Source organism: Schistocerca americana, chromosome 6 (assembly GCF_021461395.2).
Source record: "Schistocerca americana isolate TAMUIC-IGC-003095 chromosome 6, iqSchAmer2.1, whole genome shotgun sequence".
NCBI lineage: Eukaryota > Metazoa > Arthropoda > Insecta > Orthoptera > Acrididae > Schistocerca > Schistocerca americana.
The window spans coordinates 133,736,184-133,748,237 of NC_060124.1; the positions used below are offsets into that span (position 1 = coordinate 133,736,184).

Sequence of the window (12,054 nt, forward strand, 5' to 3'; positions counted from 1 at the left end):
TGTCTCTGTAGAACCTTATAGGTATCTCATCTGGTCCAGTTGCCTTTCCTTTACTGAGCTATTGTAATTGCTTTTCTATTCCACAATCACTTATTTCAATATCTGTCATTTCGCCGTCTGTGTTGCGTTTCAAAGGACGGACTGCGTTACTATTTTTCGCAGTGAAACAGTTTGGAAGACCAAATTCAGTATTTCAGCCTTCTGTCATGTCCTGTTTTGACGTCAGTACAGTCACTGAGTGACTGAATAGATTGATTTCAACCCGTCTGCTGAAGCTATGTAAGAGCGAAACATCCTAGGATTATCACTAAGATCAGTTGGCAAAATTTTACTTTGAAACCGACTGGACCCTTCTCTCATTACTCTCATTCTCATTTTCGCTTCAGTAGGTTTTGCTCGTCGGTTAAGTTTTGACTTATCTTAAATCTTTGGCTCTTTGTTTACGCAGCAGCTTTCCAACGCAGTTGTTAAACCATAGTGGGTCTTTCCCATTCCTTAAAACCTTGTTCAGAACGTGCTTGTCTACGGCGTATTGAATGGTTATTTTGAATTTTATCCATTTTCGTTCCATATCTTCTCCTCAGCACTGAATATTTTATGTTGACTATGCAGGTACTCCGCAATTTGTATACTGTCACTTTTGTTAAACAAAAATATTTTCCTAGATTTCTTAACAGTTCTTATAACACTCAGTCATTGATGCTATTACAGCCTTACGATCACTGATGCCCTATTTTGCGTTAACTGTTTCGAAAAGTTCAGATTTGTTTGTTGCTACAGGGTGTATACATTACCTTCAAGAGTTGGTTCTCTATCTCCTCTAAGTAATTCCAAGACACGACTTTGAGAATGTCACTCTGGCACCAGTTTTGATCCCATCATTTTCCCATTCAGCAGCTGGTAAGTTAAAGTCTTCCCCTGTTACAAAAGCGTAATCGGGTGATTTATTCACGAAATTCTGCGAATTCTCTCTGAAGCGCTCTGCCGCTATAGTTCCTGACGTAGTCGGTCTGTGAAAGCATCCGAATATCTCGCTTTAGACCCACCTTTGATGCTTAACTTCATCCAGATTATTTCACATTTGAAAATGTAGAGAAACTGTCTGAAAGTGGTCCTATGAATCCTCAGTCAAAATAAATGTGATGTGCAGAGTAATCACGAAAGGTGTAGATATAGCTGGAAGAAGGTCAGAAAAAAAGTGTTAGTTCTATTTGGTACAGGACTCACAGTTATGATCAATATTGTCTAACTGAATTGGACAGAGTGAATCAAGTGAGAAGAGGGAATGTCTCCATGTAGCGCCCTCTTCTTGGTAAAACCAATTAAGATTAGTCCTAACTGCATAAGGTAATCAAACTCGCAAGAGGGTTGTACTGTGCAGAGTGAGTAATTACGAAACTGAGGAGTTGAACAGGGTTTATAAAACACAAGAAAGACGAGATACTGGCAGATGTAAAGCTGTGAGTACCGGGCGTGAGTCGTGCTTCGGTAGCTCAGATGGTAGAGCACTTGCCCGCGAAAGGCAAAGGTCCCGAGTTCGAGACTCGGTCGGGCACACAGTTTTAATCTGCCAGGAAGTTTCACAAGAAAGAAGTTATCATTAAAATATTCGTATATTACAGCAAAGAACTTTCACATTGCCGAAAACAGCTTCACAAAAGTATGGGAACAACCAAGAATTCACTGCAGACAGCTATTGGCAAAACACTGAAATTTAAAAGGATACAAGCTCTGTCAATAAATTACTAAGCAGGTAGTAGTTACAGGATGTCAGAGAGAGTTCAGTCGAGGTGACAAAAGGAGATGGGTGGGGGATGGTGAAGGTGGCCTGCAGGATCCAGCAGGCTGCTAAAAAGTTCCTACTCAAAACGGTTGCTCAGGCAATGTTAAAACAGCGTAGCTTCATCAAAGGTGTCATTGCGCGTCTCTGTCGAACTTAATGAATAGCGACCCTCTAACATGAGTCTAGGTGGCAACTGCCTGGAGCCGAATGCGATAATTGTTGGTGTCTTTCGACCGTGCAATCACCGATGTTCACACAAAGAGCATGGACCCTAGAAGCAGATAAAGCCTTCATTTCTCTGTGGTCTCCCATCCTGCCTAGGTGCCAACCGACGTGAAGGAGAATGTTTTCCGTATCAAGGCACCTCTCTTAAGACGAGGCGCCATTCAAATTTTCAGCGGATTCTAACAGTTGTCGCAGTTTTGGAGAAATTACTAAGTTCTCTCATGGTTATTGTATCATAGATCAGGTGCCCGCATACTGTTCAGAGGTAGGTAAGGAATTTCGATATGATAGTATCTTCAGTCTTGACTGGGAAATCTGATGTAAAGTTACACAGATATAGAAATAAAATTAATGTTAAGAAATCGAATGGATAAGACTAGTAATTGTAACGAGAGGATCGACATTCTGTATAAATACAAATCTGAATTTAATTAAGTTAGGGCCCCTTTCTTTGCTATTTGACATTGCACAACTGCTCATATATGTGTCTTGCTGTGAGGCGAGGCTGTTATTGAGGTTGTGGGTCACACCTGTAGACTAGAAAAGGGGAACGCTCAAGGTGCAAAACGCCAAAACGTAAAAAATCAAGAAAAAACCATAACAGTTTCTCATTATAGATCATTTTAGTCAAGGGAATGTTAATTATGATAGTTTCACAGCTTCTGTAACGTCTGTCAAAAAAGTGTTGCAGAAGCGTAATAGGTTCGAAAATGAAAACTTAGGCTAATATTCAAATGCCAAGTCCCATTTCCAAGAAATCGCTGATTGCACACTTATTTCTGAACACTAACAAAGAACACAGTGTTGATATCACTGACACAGTCAGTAATAAAATTCCCTGTATTTCACTCCAGGAAAATTGACCATGGCTAACAGAGCCTCCTCCTGCCTTTTTTTCCAGCACTTAAATTGCCGCTCAGTGGAAGGTGAGGAATATTTCCTAGGATGAACCTTAACTTTACACGATATTTTGTTTTATTTCGTTATTCTTCACAATACACAGTTAAATCCTAACGATTTCAGTTTACATCATGTTGTGGTGGTTCTTTCTGAGCAAAAGCTCAACAGTAATTGTCGAGACCAGTATTATTTTCTTTCGAATTTTGGACAGGTCAATATTATTTCAGTTGCTTTTCTGAAAACTTCCATATAATTTTATACACAGTACGTTATATTTCAAGCTAAAATTTATGAGAAGGAATTACTTTATAAAATATTTTAGTTAATATGGTGCGGGTTCCTATAGTCATGTCCTAGTTCATGAACCACGGGCAACGTATGAGTGGCCAAATAAGTGGTCCCGACAGTCGGGATACCAGTTACTTTGGAATAAGGCTGGGCATCTCGGACATATTCTGAGTCGTGGTCACCGTTGTGCTCATACGGCAAAGACTACCAAATCCACCGGTTAGTCCTTCAACCGTTAGGGGTAAAACTCAATGGGACTCAGGGCAAGTACGGCTAGCAACCTGCTTCCCTGGTACTTTAAATATGATGCTGGCAACAATCAGAGCAAAATGCCTCGGACCTTTGGAGGTGACGGAGTCCCACCTCTAACTGACAAACCAGGGACTCCTATGATACGACTTGGCAAACAAATGGTAATGAGATGGGGAGTTATTAATATCAATGGGGGCTACTCTGGGAAGAAAGTAGAGCTGGCAGAAGCTGCAAGTAAGATGGAGCTGGACGTTTTAGCTGTTAGTGACATTCAGGTAAGGGGTGAGAAAGAAGAGAAAGTGGGAGAATACAAGGTCTACCTGTCAGGAGTCAAAGCAGGAATAGCACAATGGGGTGTAGGGCTTTACATCAGGAAAGAAATGGAACCCAGCTTAGTTGCAGTAAGCTATGTAAACGAACGACAGATGTGGATAGATTTGACAGTGTCTAGCAAGAAAATTAGGATTGTGTCAGTATATTCGCATTGTGAAGGGACAGATCAAGATAAGATGGATAGTTTTTATGAGGCACTCAGTGATGTAGTTGTTAGAGTAAAGGACAAGGACAGGGTGATTTTAATGCCAGGATTGGAAATCGAACAGAAGGGTATGAAAAGGTTATGGGTAAATTTGGAGAGGATATGGAGGCAAACAGGAACGGGAAACAACTCTTGGATTTCTGTGCCAGTATGGGCTTAGTAATCACAAACTCCTTTTTTAAACATAAGAACATTCACCGGTATACTTGGGAAGGCAGGGGAACCAGATCTGTCATTGACTATATAACAGATCAGGAATTCAGGAAGGCTGTGAGGGACACACGTGTATTCAGGGGATTCTTTGATGACACTGATCATTATTTAATCTGCAGTGAAATTGGGATTGTGAGGCCGAAAGTGCAGGAGGTCAGGTCCATATGGAGGAGGATAAGAGTGGAGAAACTTCAGGATAAGGAATTCAGCCACAAGTACATAACAGCGATCTCAGAAAGGTACCAGTTAGTTGAATGTAGTCAATTACAGTCATTGGAAAAGGAATGGACAAGGTACAGGGACACAGTACTAGAAGTGGCTAAACAATGTCTTGGAACAGTAGTGTGTAAAAGTAGGATGAAGCAAACAGCTTGGTGGAATGACACAGTCAAGGCAGCCTGTAAAAGGAAAAAGAAGGCGTATCAAAAATGGCTACATACTAGAACGCAGGTAGACAGAAAAAGTTATGTTGAAGAAAGAAACAAAGCCAAACAGATAATTGCAGCATCCAAGAAGAAATCTTGGGAAGACTTTGGAAACAGGTTGGAGACTATGGGTCAAGCTGCTGGAAAACCATTCTGGAGTGTAATTAGCAGTCTTCGAAAGGGAGGTAAGAAGGAAATGACAAGTATTTTGGACAGGTCAGGAAAACTGCTGGTGAATCCTGTGGATGCCTTGGGCAGATGGAGGGAATATTTTGAAGAGCTGCTCAATGTAGGTGAAAATACAATCAGCAATGTTTCAGATTTCGAGGTAAAATGGGAAAGGAATGATGATGGAAATAGGATCACATTTGAGGAAGTGGAGAAAATGGTCAATAGATTGCAGTGCAATAAAGCAGCTGGGGTGGATGAAATTAAGTCGGAACTCATCAAATACAGTGGAATGTCAGGTCTTAAATGTCTACACAGGATAACTGAAATGGCCTGGGAGTCGGGACAGGTTCCATCAGACTGGACAAAAGCAGTAATCACACCAATCTTTCAACATGGAAACAGAAAAGATTGTAACAACTACAGAGGTATCTCTTAAATCAGGGTTGTGGGTACAATCTTCTCAGGTATTGTTGAAAGGAAAGTGCGAGTATTAGTTGAGGACCAATTGGATGAAAATCAGTGTGGGTTTAGGCCTCTTAGAGGTTGTCAGGACCAGATCTTTAGCTTACGGCAAACAATGGAGAAGTGTTATGAGTGGAACAGGGAATTGTATCTATGCTTTATAGATCTAGAAAAGGCATATGATCGGGTTCCAAGGAGGAAGTTATTGTCTGTCCTACGAGATTATGGAATAGGAGGCAAACTTTTGCAAGCAATTAAAGGTCTTTACATGGATAGTCAGGCAGCAGTTAGAGTTGACGGTAAATTGAGTTCATGGTTCAGAGTAGTTTCAGGGGTAAGACAAGGCTGTAACCTGTCTCCATTGTTGTTCATATTATTTATGGATCATATGTTGAAAACAATAGGCTGGCTGGGTGAGATTAAGATATGTGAACACAAAACAAGCAGTCTTGCATATGCGGATGACTTAGTTGTAATGGCAGATTCGATTGAAAATTTGCACAGTAATATTTCAGAGCTAGATCAGAAATGTAAGGACTATGGTATGAAGATTAGCATCTCCAAAACGAAAGTAATGTCAGTGGGAAAGAAATATAAACGGATTGAGTGCCAAATAGGAGGAACAAAGTTAGAACAGGTGGACGGTTTCAAGTACTTAGGATGCATATTCTCACGGGATGGCAACATAGTGAAAGAACTGGAAGCGAGGTGTAGCAAAGCTAATGCAGTGAGCGCTCAGCTACGATCTACTCTCTTCTGCAAGAAGGAAGTCAGTACCAAGACTAAGTTATCTGTGCACCTTTCAATCTTTCGACCAACTTTGTTGTATGGGAGCGAAAGCTGGGTGGATTCAGATTACCTTATCAACAAGGTTGAGGTTACGGATATGAAAGTAGCTAGGATGATTGCAGGTACTAGTAGATGGGAACAATGGCAGGAGGGTGTCCACAATGAGGAAATCAAAGAAAAACTGGGAATGAACTCTATAGATGTAGCAGTCAGGGCGAACAGGTTTAGATGGTGAGGTCATGTTACACGCATGGGAGAAGCAAGGTTACCCAAGAGACTCATGGGTGCAGCAGTAGAGGGTAGGAGGAGTCGGGGTAGACCAAGGAGAAGGTACCTGGATTCGGTTAAGAATGATTTTGAAGTAATAGGTTTAACATCAGAAGAGGCACCAGTGTTAGCACTGAACAGGGGATCATGGAGGAATTTTATAGGGGGGCTATGCTCCAGACTGAACGCTGAAAGGCATGATCAGTCTTAAATGATGATGATGATGAATATTTTAGTTCCGAGCTATAATCGATAACTACTATTTCTTAATGTACAGTTAAAACTATTTTTTTAGAAACATTTGAAATTACGAATTATTTGCACATTTAAAATTTCTGTTATTAATTACGCAATCCTGTACTGTTTACAATGTTTATTTCTGGATTCATTTATGAAATAATAATCGAATTAATAATGTAACGAAAACTAATAGGAATACAATTGTTTAGGAAAATTGTAAATCCTGTGAAATATTGTTATTTCCGCAGGATGTAAGAGTGATCGGACGTATTTTTGTGTAACAGGTGCGAACAACATAATGTGAAAAATCAAAATACTGTATATGTAGCCTACTAAAATGTGAGAAAAACAGTGGAAAATATATTTCTGCAAAAAATTCTGTAGCAACAATCTTCCTACATACTTAGTTCCAACAAACGGTGAGGACCTGATGTTAGATTTTCAGTTTCGAGAATCAGACCCCTAGACAAGGAGAACTAGATTAGGTTAGATTAGATTAGTACTTGTTCCATAGATCATGAATACGACACTTTGTAATGATGTGGAATGTGTCACGTTAATAAAAGGTATCTATACAAGATATTACATTACACAAAATATTACATGACATTTAATTTTTTTGGGTGGGGGGTGGGGAAATTACCCACTTACTATATCCAAAAATTCATCTAATGAGTAGAAGCAGTTGCCATTCAGAAATTCTTTTAATTTCCTTTTAAATTCTATATGGTTGTCTTTCAGACTTTTGATGCTATTAGATAAGTGACCAAAGACTTTTGTGGCAGCATAATTTACACCCTTCTAAGCCAAAGTGTACACTGCTATTACTTATGAATTTGTTCGGATTGTTAATAACGATTTCATAAGTGAATATATATATATATATATATATATATATATATATATATATATATATATATATATATATATATATTGTGAGGCTACAGTGAAGATCCCTAGCTCTTTAAATAAGTGTCTGCAGAATGATCTTGGATGAGCTCCAGCAATTATTCTGATTACACGCTTTTGTGCAATGAACACTCTTTTACTCAATGATGAGTTACCCCAGAATATGATCCATACGAAAGCAGAGAATGAAAATAGGCGTGGTAAGCTAATTTACTCAGATGTATATCGCCAAAATTCGCAATGACCCTAATAGCGTAAGTAACTGAACTCAAATGTTTCAGCAGATCTTCAGTGTGTTTTTCCAGTTCAACCGCTCGTCAATGCATACATCTAGAAATTTTAATTATTCTACCAGAGCTACCGATTTCTGATTGAAGTCTTTATTTATTAATGGTGTCAATCCATTTACTGTGTGGAACTCTATGTACTGTGTTTTATCAAAGTTTAATGAGAGCCCATTTGCAGAGAACCACTTAATGATTTTCTGAAAAACATCATTTACAATTTCATCAGTTAATTCTTGTCTGTTGGGTGTGATAGCTATACTTGTATCATCGGAAAAAAGTACCAGCTTTGCATTTTCGTGAATATAGAATGACAAGTCATTAATATATATTAAGAACAGCAGAGGACTCAAGACCGAATCTTGCAGCACCCCATTCTTGACTGCTCCCCAGTTTAAGAAATCACCAGTGTTTTGCATATTATGTGAACTCCTTATTTTAACTTTCTGCACTCTTCCAGTTAGGTATGATTTAAACCATTTGAGCGCTGTCCCATTCATACCACAGCACTTGAGCTTATCCAGAAGTAATCCATGATTTACACAGTCAAAAGCCTTTGAGAGATGACAAAATATCCCAATGACTTCCGGTTACTGAGAGCATTTAATATTTCATTAGTGGAAGTATATATAGCATTTTCCTTTGAAAAACCTTTCTGGAAACCAAACTGAGATTCTGTTAAAACTTTATTTTTACAAAGGTATGAAGCTACTGTACAATACATTACTTTTTCAAGAATTTTGGATAAAGCAGTCAGAAGAGAGCTTGGGTAGTAGTTGTTGACATCAAACTTATCCCCTTTTTTATGCAGTAGTTTAACAATGGCATACTTCAGTCTATCTGGGAAAATACACTGCTTCAGTGAGCTGTTACAAATGTGGCTAAGAATCCCACTTATCTCTTGGCAACAAGCTTTTATTATCCTGCTGGAAATGCCATCAATTCCATGTGAGCTTTTATTCTTGAGAGAGTTTATTATCTTCCTCATTTCAGAAGGAGTAGTGGGTGGAATTTCAATTGTATCAAATTGTGTGGGTAAGACCTCTTCCATTAACTCCCTTGCTTCTTCTAATGAACATTTAGATCGTATTTTCTCTACAACATTTAAAAAATGATTATTCAAAATGTTTTCGACTTCCGGCTTGTTGTTTGTCAAGTTTCCATTCGCTTTTATGGTAATACCGTCATCCTGTACTCTTGGTTGGCCTGTCTCCCATGTAATAATATTCCAAATTGTTTTGATTTTGTTATCAGAGGTATAATCTCAGACATGATACACATGCTTCTGGACTTTTTAATAACCTTTCTTAATGTTGCACAGTAGTTTTTATAATATTTGGCTGTATTCGGGACTTTATACTTTCTTGTTGTTAGATACAGTTCCCTTTTGTGGTTACACGATATTTTTCTTCCTTTAGTAAGCCAAGGTTTTTTGAATGGTTTCTTATAATTAGATTTAACTACTTTCTTGGGAAAACAGTTTTCAAATTCTCTTACAAGTGATCATGAAATAAGTTATATTTTTACATTAGCGTCGGGTTCCTTGTACACCTCATCCCAGTCTAACTGCTGAAGATTTTCCCTGAAATTTCTAATTGTTGAGTCATTAACTGAACGCACAACTTTGGAGGGTCGTTTTGAATTACTGAATGGAGCTATGTCATATACTGTAACTATGTCATTACGACTAAGTTGTCATTACGACTATGGTTACGAAAGCAAAAAAGTCGGTCAAGAAGGCTAGAAGAGTATTCTTACTAGAAAGAGCAGATAAGCAGTTGTTAGCATCCCACTTATTAAATGAATCGACTTCATTTATTTCCGGTACGATGGACGTGGAAGAATTATGGGCAAATTTTAAACACATTGTAAATCACGCATTGGAGAAGTATGTGCCGCAAAAGTGGGTTACAGACGGAAAAGACCCACCGTGGTTTAACAGCGCAATTCGGAGAATGCTCAGGAAGCAAAGACAGTTGCACTCGCAGTACATGAAAGATCGGGAGAATGAGGACAGGCAAAAGTTAGTAGAGATTTGTGCTGCTGTAAAAAGAGCGATGCGCGACGCATTCAATCACTACAACCGTCATACCTTAGCAAAAGATCTTGCTGAAAACCCAAGGAAATTCTGGTCTTACGTAAAATCGGTAAGCGGTTCGAAGGCTTCCATCCAGTCACTCACTGATCAGTCTGGCCTGGCAACGGAAGACAGCAAAACGAAAGCTGAAATTTTAAATTTAGCATTTGAGAAATCTTTCACGCAGGAGGATCGTACAAACATACCGCCGTTTGAGTCTCGTACAGATTCCCGTATGGAGGACATAGTGATAGACATCCCTGGGGTTGTGAAGCAGCTGAATGGGTTGAAAATAAATAAATCGCCAGGCCCTGATGGGATTCCAATTCGGTTTTACAGAGAGAACTCTACTGCTTTGGCTCCTTACTTAGTTTGCATTTGTCGCGAATCTCTTGTCCAACGTAAAGTCCCGAGCGACTGGAAACAAGCGCAGGTGATGCCTGTATATAAGAAGGGTAGAAGGACGTATCCTCAAAATTACAGTCCAATATCCTTAACATCGGTTTGTTTTAGGATTCTCGAACATATTCTCAGTTCGAATATAATGAATTTCCTTGAGACAGAGAAGTTGCTGACCATGCATCAGCACGGCTTGAGAAAGCATCGCTCCTGCGAAATGCAACTCGCCCTTTTTTCACATGATATCTTGCGAACCATGGATGAAGGGTATCAGACGGATGCCATATTCCTTGACTTCCGGAAAGCGTTTGACTCGGTGCCCCACTGCAGACTCCTAAGGTACGAGCATATGGGATTGGTTCCCAAATATGTGAGTGTCTCGAAGACTTCTTAAGTAATAGAACCCAGTACGTTGTCCTCGATGGTGAGTGTTCATCGAAGGTGAGGGTATCATCTAGAGTGTCCCAGGGAAATGTGGTAGGTCCGCTGTTGTTTTCTATCTACATAAATGATCTTTTGGATGGGGTGGATAGCAATGTGCGGCTGTTTGCTGATGATGCTGTGGTGTATGGGAAGATGTCGTCGTTGAGTGACTGTAGGAGGATACAAGATTACTTGGTCAGGATTTGTGATTGGTGTAAAGAATGGCAGCTAACTCTAAATATAGATAAATGCAAATTAATGCAGATGAATAGGAAAAAGAATCCCGTAATGTTTGACTATTCCATTAGTAGTGTAGCACTTGACACAGTCACGTCGATTAAGTATTTGGCCGCAACATTGCAGAGCGATATGAAGTGGGACAAGGATGTAATGGTAGTTGTGGGGAAGACGGAGAGTCGTCTTCAGAAATGGCTCTGAGCACTATGGGACTTAACTACTGTGGCCATCAGTCCCCTAGAACTTAGAACTACTTAAACCTAACTAACATAAGGACATCACACACATCCATGCCCGAGGCAGGATTCGAACCTGCGACCGTAACGGTCACGCGGTTCCAGACTGTAGCGCATAGAACCGCACGGCCACTCCGGCTGGCTAGTCGTCTTCGGTTCATTGGTAGAATTTTGGGAAGGTGTGGTTCATCTGTAAAGGAGACCGCTTATAAAACACTAATACCACCTATTCTTGAGTACTGCTCGAGCGTTTGGGATCCCTATCAGGTCGAATTGAGGGCGGACATAGAAGCAATTCAGAGACGGGCTGCTAGATTTGTTACTGGTAGGTTTGATCATCACGCAAGTGCTACGGAAATGCTTCAGGAACTCGGGTGGGAGTCTCTCGAGGAAAGGAGGCGTTCTTTTCGTGAATCGCTACTGAGGAAATTTAGAGAATCAGCATTTGAGGCTTACTGCAGTACAATTTTACTGCCGCCAACATATATTTCCCGGAAAGACCCCAAAGATAAGACAAGAGAGATTAGGGCTCGTACAGAGACATATAGGCAGTCATTTTTCCCTCGTTCTGTTTGGGAGTGGAACAGGGAGAGAAGATGCTAGTTGTGGTACGAGGTACCCTCCGCCACGCACCGTATGATGGATTGTGGAGTATGTATGTAGATGTAGATGTAGCTGAGCACCATGATCAGAAAGGCCATTCTCAATAGGACAAGAATTTATGTTTTTAAACCTATCTTGGTCTATAAAAGTGTTATCTGTCAATGTGCTGCTGTCCTTTACTACCTGAGTAGGAAAATTAATGACAGATGTCAAATTGAAAGAACTGAGCAAGACTTCCAGGTCATATTTCCTGTTATACTCTTTCAGTGAATCGACGTTGAAGTCCCCACAAATAATAATTTGCTTTCCCCCATCTGACAGGTAGCACAACAA

General features: G+C 39.9%; 1 protein-coding gene across 1 annotated transcript in view; it reads left to right on the top strand.

Annotated features, from left to right (window-relative positions):
• The window catches only part of LOC124619660 (centrosomal protein of 104 kDa), a 445,308-nt gene that overhangs the window by 306,229 nt on the left and 127,025 nt on the right, over positions 1-12,054 (top strand). The window lies entirely within an intron of this gene.